Source organism: Salmo trutta, chromosome 16 (genome assembly GCF_901001165.1).
Source record: "Salmo trutta chromosome 16, fSalTru1.1, whole genome shotgun sequence".
NCBI lineage: Eukaryota > Metazoa > Chordata > Actinopteri > Salmoniformes > Salmonidae > Salmo > Salmo trutta.
Genome location: NC_042972.1, coordinates 55,392,769 through 55,402,989, shown reverse-complemented (window position 1 = coordinate 55,402,989; position 10,221 = coordinate 55,392,769). Strand labels below are relative to the sequence as shown.

Sequence of the window (10,221 nt, the reverse complement as noted above, 5' to 3'; positions counted from 1 at the left end):
CTGACAGGGGATTTTTACTCGAATTAAAGGTCAGGAATTGTGAAAAACTGAGTTTAAATGTATTTGGCTAAGGTGTATGTAAACTGCTGACTTCAACTGTATCTGTTGTTTTTCTCTAGGAGGCCCACCTTTCTCTGAAGGTTGCCCGGTACCAGTTGAAAAAAATGAATACAACTACAGTGCAATCAGAATGTATTCAGATCCCTTGACTTTTTACAATTTTGTTACTATACAGCCTTATTCTAAAATTGATTAAATTGTTTTTTTCTTCACATTCATCTACACACAAAACCCCATAAGGACAAAGTAAAAACAGGTTTAGACATTTTTGGAAATGGTTGTCCAAAATAGAAATAAACCCATCTGTTTAAAATGAATTTAGTATTAGTCAATCTAGCAAACCACACAAAAAAAATTGGGTTCAATTCTAGCTTGTTAGCTAGCTAGCTAATGTGAACTTAACTGGCTAGCCAGTTCAAATAATGACCATATCATATAGCTGACAACATCTTAACTTTAGATAATTTGTATACATTTTTACAGGAAAATAAATTCACAACAAGATCACTATTTGCAAGTTATTGGTGAGTTAATAACAGAAAATAGCTTATGGTTGTGAGTGTGATGAAATAAAGGCAGGGCATTCTACCAAATCCTTTTTGATATTGGACATTGTCTTTTTGGCCTAACGTTATATCTTCATTTGAATTTGGTGCAGGTCATGTTGTTCTTCACATTACCGTCTCTGGTAAACACACTATATCAAATAAAAACAACGTTTATTTGTCACATGCACAGGATACAGAAGGTGTAAATGGTACAGTGAAATGGTTAGTTGCATAGTGGAGTCTTTTGTTTAGACATGTAGCTAGCTAAAGAATGAACCATAATCCCATCTCATGTTACTACCCTGCATGAATCTGCTGGTAGTTAAAACTAACCAACTAAAGTCAATGTTAGCTAGCTAGCTAACATTAGGTCATAACTAGCAATGCAAATGGCTCTGAGATACAACTAATATTACGACACAGATCATACACATGACGTTAGATAGCGAGCCAGCCAGCTAACTTTAGCTAGCTAGCAAGCTAACAGTACGCTTTAACTTACAACAAAAGCGACTTTCTGACAAAATTAGAAACGTATAATATCTGAAAATGTAGCTAGCTAGACTCTCTTATCCGAATATATGGATGAACACTTTACCCTCTCTGTCACGGATGCCATGGTTTCCCTTAGTTTGAAGATGTAATCCAGAGACAGGTGTTGTGTTTTATACAACAGCCTTCTGTGTGTTCTCTTTTCGACTCACTCCACATAAGACAGAATTTTCTCCATCTCCTTAGATATCACACTCCGCTTCCACCGGACATTCCACTGATTTCGAACTTGGTCCTCCAGAAAGTGGAGAGCATCTTTCAAAAAAGCTGTGTTAGAAAGGATTACCTACACTTACTGAGCAGTACATGCTATAGACAGAAGTGTGCTACATGAACTCAACTCTCGGCATGTCCAGCCCACCATTAACTCAGCCAATCATGTCCTGTCTTTTCCCTTGGCTAAACCAATAAAACTTGCAATTTAACAATTTTATGTGTATTTACAGATGGCATACAAGTTTGTTATTAAGGCACAGGAAAGTTCACATGTTCCATAAGGCATTTCTGCCAAAAAGCGCATTTTGAAACAAAATAAACGTTCACATTCAAATGCCTCTCCTGTGAAGTAGTGACGCGCAACATATGCCTAGTTTCCTATAATGAGTCACAATTGTCTGCAACAGTGAAGTGGGCTACTTCTATGTGAATTAACGAGTAGGCGGAACACACCTCACCTCGATTCAAACTGTTGCTAGAAAATAAAACTTGTTAGAAAAGAATTAGAAATTGGCAAATCTAAACATAGCCTTTAGATAATTACCAGGCAGCGTGCCTTGGCTTGAGGGCAGCGTGGGTTAACTGAATTGTTGCGTAACAATCACATTTTGTAACAGTGAGTGCATTCCGACATCACGCGCATCAAAAAACTCATGCTGGGGCGACCGTTAGAGACATTTGGAACTCACATGTGAAAAGGCTAGTTCCATTTAGCAATCAGTTATTTCAGTTATATGAAAACCAGGAAAATCGGGAGAGTCCCCTGCTGATTAGACTCGTACGTTTAATAAATTGTGACAATAAAATAATAACAAAGCTCATAAGCAATAAAATGACAAAAGTCTTACCACACTCGATAAATATTAATCAGTGTTTATTAAAAATAGACACTTACAAACATATACAAGAACATGTTTCAGTTTAATATGCTAAAAAAGAAGATATAGATTCATCAATAATGGCTGTTCTATTCAAAACTTTGGAAGCTTTCAACTTTCCAGCTGAAATAATAAATGTCATAAAAATGTTATATACAGTGCCTTCAGAAAAGGTTCTCACCCCTTGAGTTTTTCCACATTTTGTTGACTTACAGCCTGAATATAAAATGTATTATATTGAGATGGCCTATACACAATACCCCATAATGTCAAAGGGGAATAATAATAATAGTGTTTAACAGGATGCACCTGAGCTCAATTTCGAGTCTCATAGCAAAGGGTCTGAATACTTATGTAGATAAGGTACATTTATATAAATAGCCAATAAATATTCAACCCCTTTGTTATGGCAAGTGTAAATAAGTTCAGGAGTAAAAATGTGCTTAGCAAGTCACATAATAAGTTGCATGGACACTGTGTGCAATAATAGTGTTTAACATGATTTTTTAATTACTACCTCATCTCTGTACCCCACACATACAAGTATCTGTATGGTCCCTCTGTTGAGCAGTGAATTTCAAACACAGATTCAACCACAAAGACCACATGCGTTTTCCGATGCCTCGTAAAGAAACTGGTCCTGAACATTTCTATAACTAAAGAGCATTGTATTTGGTACAAATCATTCCCTAAATTCTAGACCTCAGCTGAATCTGGTAATGAATGGTGTGGCTGTTGAACAAGTTGAGGAGTCTAAATTACTTGGCGTTACCTTAGATTGTAAACTGTCAAAACATATAGATTAAATGGTTGTAAAGATGGGGAGAGGTCTGCTTTTTTGACACCACACTCCAAAAAGCAAGTCCAGTCGTGTGGTCGAGTGCTGCAAGCAAAGACCTAGTTAAGCTGCAGCTGGCCCAGAACAGAGCGGCACGTCTTGCTCTTCATTCTAATCAGAGGGGCTGATATATGTAAATACTATGCATGCCAGTCTCTCTTGGCTAAGAGTTGAGGAGAGACTGACTGCATCACTTCTTTTTCTAAGAAACATCAATATGTTGAAAATCCCAAATCGTTTGCATTGTCAACTTACACACAGCTCTGACACACACACACTTACCCCACCAGACATGCCACCAGGGGTCTTTTCACAGTCCCCAAATCCAGAACAAATTCAAGAAAGCGTATAGTATTATATAAAGCCATTATTGCATGGAATTCCATTCCATCTCATATTGTTCAAATGAACAACAAGCCTGGTTTAAAAAAACAAATAAAAGCAACACCTCAAGGCACAACGCCTCTCACCTATTGCTCTAGATAGTTTGTGTGTATGTATTGATATGTAGGCTACGTGTGCCTTTTTTTAAATGTATTATTAATTGATGTAGTTCTGTTCTTGAGCTATTCTTGTTTATTCATGTCCTGTATTATGTCATGTTTCATGTTTTGTGTGGACCCCAGGAAGAGTAGGTGCTACTTTTGCAACAGCTAATTGGGATCCTAATAAAATACCAAATACCTATTGGTAGATTGGTAAAAAATAAAAATAGCATACATTGAATATCATTTTGAGCATGGTGAAGTTATTAATTACAATTTGGATGGTGCATCAATACACCTAGTCACTACAAAGATACAAAGATACACTACAAAGGTGTCCTTCCTAACTCAATTGCCGGAGAGGAAGGAAAAAGCTCAGGTATTTCTCCATGAGGCCAATGGTGCCTTTAAAACATTTGCAGAGTTTAATGGCTGTTGTCCCCTCCTGTACTCCCTGTTCACCCACGACTGCATGGCCAAGCATGACTCAAATACCATCATTAAGTTTGATGACGACACAACAGTTGTAGGCCTGATCACAGACAACGATGAGACAGCCTATAGGGAGGAGGTCAGAGACCTGGCAGTGTGATGCCAGGACAACAACCTTTCCCTCAATGTGAGCAAGACAAAGGAGCTGATAGTGGTCTATAGGAAAAGGAGGGTCAAACATGCCCCCATTAACGTCAACAGGGCTGCAGTGGAGCGGGTCGAGAGTTTCAAGTTCTTTGGTGTCCATATCACCAACAAACTATCATGGTCCAAACACACCAAGACAGTCATGAAGAGGGCACGACAACACCTTTCCCCCCTTAGGAGATTTGGCATGGGTCCACAGATCCTCTAAAAGTTTTACAGCTGCACCATCGAGAGCATCCTGACCGGTTGCATCACCGCCTGGTATGGCAACTGCTTGGCATCCGACCACAAGGCGCTACAGAGGGTAGTGTGTACGGCCCAGTATATCACTGGGGCCAAGCTTCCTGCCATCCAGGACCTATATACTAGGCGGTATCAGAGGAAGTCCAAAAAATTGTCAAAGACTCCAGTCACTAAAGTCATAGACCCTTTTCTCTGCTACCGCTCAGCAAGCGGTACCGGAGAGCCAAGTCTAGGTCCAAAAGGCTTCTTAACAGCTTCGATCCCCAAACCATAAGACTGCTGAACAATTAATCAAATGGCCTCCCGGACTATTTTTTCAAATGGCCTCCCCTCCCCTTTTTTTTTACACTGCTGCTACTCGATGTTTATTATCTATGCATAGTCACTTTATCCCTACCTACATGTACAAATTACCTCGACTAACCTTTTCCACCTGTTGGCCTACCTTTAGATCTAGCCAGAGTGGACTTTTATAACATTTCCATAGATATGCCACTGTATTATAATAACACTGTAACCTATTCATTTCATATCTGATATAGCAACTGGATTATACTATTCTTCACGTTACAAAAAAAATTATGAAGCGCTCGACAGCTAAATATCTCAATCCTCCACAGCGCTGTCCAGAATGAACGGTGGGCAGGCGGTGGAAAACTTCTTCCAGTACTGCTTCCAGCTCCAAATTAAATGGGCATCGAGTTCTCCCGTTCCCACTCCTACTATTTCAGTCGTTGGCCTTTCTGTGCGACGTTTTCACATATTTGATTTTGTGCTGGCATTGGACGTGGGAATGGGAGAACTCTTTTTCTCTCATTTGGAATGATATCTCTTCATAAATATCTTTCTTTCTATATTGTATGCGTTATCTATTTTTGATTGGACTGAGGCATCCGACCAGAGTGCCAGTAGGTACTTGGTTTCTAATAAAGATCATGATCTTATTTCTGGAGGAATTGTAGAGATATCTTTGTCCATAATTACCTCAACTGTCCGGTGTGATTTATTTTTAGGAGGGCGGCAAAACCGCCATGTTGGCCAAATTCATACGATTTTGTTGTCATGATTCGTTTAGACTTCAAGGATATCCGTACAAGATGCATCTTCGACTACCTCCGGAGGTGCTCAGGAAGATCTAATCACAATCAGTTCACAATGCGTCTTTTGTCTACACAAATTGTCTATTTGAGCTGCCTCAACACTTCCCACTGGGCACAGACGTCAGTTAAACGTCTAGTTTTGATTTACATTTGGTTGAGTTGTCTACTAACGTGAATTCAAAGTGAAATCAACAAAACATTTCACCATGCCACTTGATTAAAAGTTAAAAGTTGGGTGAAAAAAAAATACTAAGTTCCCCTTACGTTAATGACAATATTCCACGTTGATTCAACGTCATCACGTTTCTTTTTTTTACGTTGAAATTACTTGGAAACAACGTTGATTGAACTAGTTTTTTCCAGTGAGTTGTTACTATTTTAGTACTCAACAGCTGTATTTCACAGCATGAAATGTTTTCTGTTTGGCTGATTTATTTGTGAAGTCAAATGTTTGTACACTGGTGATTCCAGTGTTATCAAAATTCACTTCTTTTCACTTAATAATGTCTGATTTATTCTAAATCTATTCAACTCCTATTCTCTTCCACAACAACCTTCAAACTCTACTCAACAAATGTAGGCATGTATATGTAACAGTTTAGCTTCCGTCCCTCTCCTCGCCCCGACCTGGGCTTGAACCAGAGACCCTCAACAAAATCGTATGAATTTGGCCAACATGGCGGTTTTGCATCAACAACTGACACCCACGAAGCATCGTTACCCATCGCGCCACAAAAGCCACAGCCCTTGTCGAGCAAGGAGAACAACTACTTCAGGTCTCAGAGCGAGTGACGTCACCCGATTGAAACGCTATTAGTGCACACCACCGCTAACTAACTCATTTCACATCGGTTACACATAACCCCGCTTTAGTGTACAGTATACACACAGACCATGTAAATCAACGTAACCAGACTTCTTTGACTGATGTTTAATAGTTTTGTTTTCAAGGGGGCGTTAAGAGACAATTATGTAACATCAGGGTTGTGCATGAAGAAGGATATGTCACCTTAAGGTTGTTGTGCATGAAAATAAAAAAGAGACGGATATATAATAGTGCTGTTGTGCGTTGTGAAGAGACCGGTTATAATAACTGTAGTGTTGTGAAAGAGATGTTACATTACATCTCTTTAGGGTTTTTATGCATGAAGAGATTTATACTATAATGTGGTGTCTGAAGAGACTGGTAGGTTATAATAACAGTACTTTTGTGCACGTGGAGACGATTGCTTCTATAACTGTAGGTTGGTGCACGAAAAGACAGTTATAATGAAATGTTGTGCATTCTGAAGAGACAGCAGAGGGGACAGACAGAGGACCCAACCGAGGCTCAGGCTGCCCCGACCCTGCCACTAGGATGACAGGAGGTCCTGCCAAACTTGGTGCTCCTGGAGTTGCCTGAAGGACCTTTAGAAGTCAGGGCCCTCCTTCTTCAGAGCCTTGTAGTCCGTATTGACGGCCACCAACTGCGGAGGGAGTGAATACATTTAAATATGTTTTGCTTAAATTAAATTCATCAGTGTGTTTTAAGGAAAGCGAATACAAAACTGGCTGCTTACACACACACGCACGCACACATACACACGCGCACACACACACCACAGAAGACTGGTGAGGGGAAGACTGCTCATAATAATGGCATGGAGTGAATGGAACGGTATCAAACGTGTGATGTATTTGAAACCATTCCATTGATTCCGTTCCATCCATTACTATGAGCCCAGCCGCCTGACACACACACACACACACACACACACACACACCGTTTAGCATGTTCATTTATTTTCCAACGGCCTCGGTCACACTGAGCAACTCAGGACTGCTGCTCTTTGCAGACGTCATGAACAGCGCTGTGTGTGGATGCGTCCATGCCTGCATGTGCATGTGTCATGGACAGCACTGTTCAGGGCAACACAGCCTCCCAACTACACGCGACAGACGACACGTTTTTGCGTCGCCAATGATTATTTTCACCCTGCATATTTTCCTTGATTGGTCGGCTGTCAACCCCTTGTCTCCCTCCTCTCCTCTCCTCTCCTCTTCCCTCCTCTCCTCTCCTCTCCTCTTCCCTCCTCTCCTCTCCTCTCCTCTTTCCTCCTCTCCTCTCCTCTTCCCTCCTCTCCCACCTCCCTCTCCCACCTCCCTCTCCCTTCCCCTCTTCCGCCATCCTCTCTTCAATACTTATTATTGTGGTGGACTAAAGTGGAATGTGGATGCGAGGCCTTTGCCTGCTCTAGAGAATTAAACATGGCGTGTGTTGTGACCTTTCATCGGGCATGACTTTCACTGTGGCACTAAGGCTGACACACACATACACATACAAATGCACACACGCACACACGCACAGACACACAAAGCTACAGCCTTGAAAAACCCACTCCAACAGTTTCTATTGGAATAACATACAGCCAGTCAGACCATCCTTTGGGCTTTCTGTTCAGTCGTTTCCCATTCAATTTGTGTTTTTCTTGTTTAATACGAACATTAGCTGTTTGAAGTGACGTTCCTTATTCAAGGAACGTGTATGTGGATTCAGGAAACTAGCCATACAAAATAGATTGTGTTAGTTATGGCGAATAGAGATGCTTAAATTTGTTATGAGAGCAAGAAGAGGCCTCAATGTCTGGATTGCTTAGGCCACTATGGTAATCGGTGTAGTTGTGTAGTGCCACTGGCTATGGTCAAAAGTAGGCACTATGTAAGGAATACGGTGCCATTTGGGATGTACTGTAGCCTTGAGGTGTAGTGCTACTGTGGGTGTGAAGAGGAGAGTAGGATATTTACCTTGTACTGATATTTTGGACCGTATGTGTTCCAAGCTCTGGGTTGTTCTTTCTGTTCCAGCTGGAGAGAATAGGTGGAGTATAGGAGGGCGAGAGAGAGAGGGAGGGAGAGGGGAGGCGGAGGGGGGATATTGAGAGAGACAGAGAGAGAGCAAGAGAGCGAGAGAGAGAGAGAGAGAGAAAGAGAGAGATGGGGTTAAGACAGACAGTTCATGGCAGACTTCCTCTATTCATTACAGTAACTAAGTCTGGTTCCCATTGTTCTGCACAGTCATACTCAAACAAAGACACTCTAGTGAATCTAGACAATGATGGCCAGGCAAGCACATCCCACTACTTTCTATATGAAGAGTTTCATTCCAAAACGCTATATATCCTTTTCAGAAATGTTTGTAAGTTAGCTTTTTATAGTTTCAACAAATTATGAAATAGATTGGCGTGTTTTTTCATCATCTAATCATGGCATGGAGTTGTTCAATGACAGACATATATTTGATTCAAATGTATCACTTGATGGTTTCATTTCAGATAAAAAATAATCCTGTTTTTTTCCTCTAAATGCTATATATCCACCTCACTCGCAGACAAATAGGTAGTGGTACATAGTGCCTACTTTTGACCATCACAAGCATGTCGCTACACTCGCAATAACATCTGCTAACCATGTGTATGTGACCAATCAAATTTGATTTGATACTGCTAGGTTTTACAAAACTAATTGAAACTAATAACTAAATTGCTTATAAAGAAATGTTAAAATGCTACATTTGAGACATCAATATTATTGTTGTTTGTTTCTTAAATAATTCAATACAGTATAATGAGACCTGTAAGTAAAACATTTACATTTGACATTTGAGTAATTTAGCAGATGCTCTTATCCAGAGCGACTTACAGTAAGTGCATTCATCTTAAGATTGAGAGTGAGACAACCACATATCACAGTCAAATACACAAGATACAAACATTCCATTTGTGCATTGTTTTGCAAAAATAAAAAAACATTTTCATACACATCTAAAATCTATGAATAAAACATTTGAGAACAGTAATATTTAACACACATGAAGGTACTCATAAGTAAGAATTTCAGATAAAAAAAATATAGCATTTTGTATATAAACTCTTCATATCATGACCGTTCATAGTGAATGACTGAGTGTCTATTCCTCCCTATTGCATGGTCAAACACAAATACATACAGACTGATGGCCAGGCCAGCACGTCCCTCTGCTCTCTATCATGTGGCCCAATAATGACCAAAGACCAGAGAGTTTACTAGAACAAAGGGATGACTTCAGTGTCCAATTACTGCATGAAAATAGGAATGACCACAGTGCTGATTACTGAATAGTGATTGTGTGTTCAAATAATGCTGATCAACCAAGATGCAGAAACAATTGGTCATAAAATGCACAGGTAACATGTTTAATCTTCAGAGAAATGAACAGATAAGATGTAGGAGGTCCTACCTGATGTGGGGTCCCTTGGTCAGACAGTCAAGCCTATTATCAGGAAGAAGAACTGAGGGATGGGCTAAAGGAAGTAAGGAGGATATATTGGTGTTAGAGCCACAAGACGTGTGTGCACATTGTTGTGTGTACGTATGTGGGCTGCCTGTCACATATTCAGGAAGAAAAATATATGGTACACACACACACTTTCTGTGGTTGTTATTCCTCTCCTCTCCCTATCCTCCTCCATATGTATGAGCCAGAGGGCCATGTGAGGCGCTGAGGCTGTCAGGCTGGGTTGAGCGGGCAAGGACACTAGCAGGGTAAAGAGAGAGATCGCTGCTCGCTCGCTCACTGCATGGTTTCCTGCCTCTTTCAAACACACACACACCCACCCCCACACCCAACCACCCACCCACCCACAC

The 10,221-nt window shown here is 40.5% G+C and overlaps 1 long non-coding RNA gene across 1 annotated transcript; it reads right to left on the bottom strand.

The window, feature by feature from the left end:
* Window positions 1-6,902: 6,902 nt before the first annotated feature.
* LOC115149888 (uncharacterized) lies at window positions 6,903-9,921 on the bottom strand. The gene is made up of 3 exons (XR_003866992.1): window positions 9,815-9,921; window positions 8,344-8,403; window positions 6,903-7,025 (listed from the first exon to the last, which is right to left on the bottom strand). It is a non-coding gene; the product is annotated as an uncharacterized LOC115149888 (long non-coding RNA).
* Window positions 9,922-10,221: the final 300 nt, after the last annotated feature.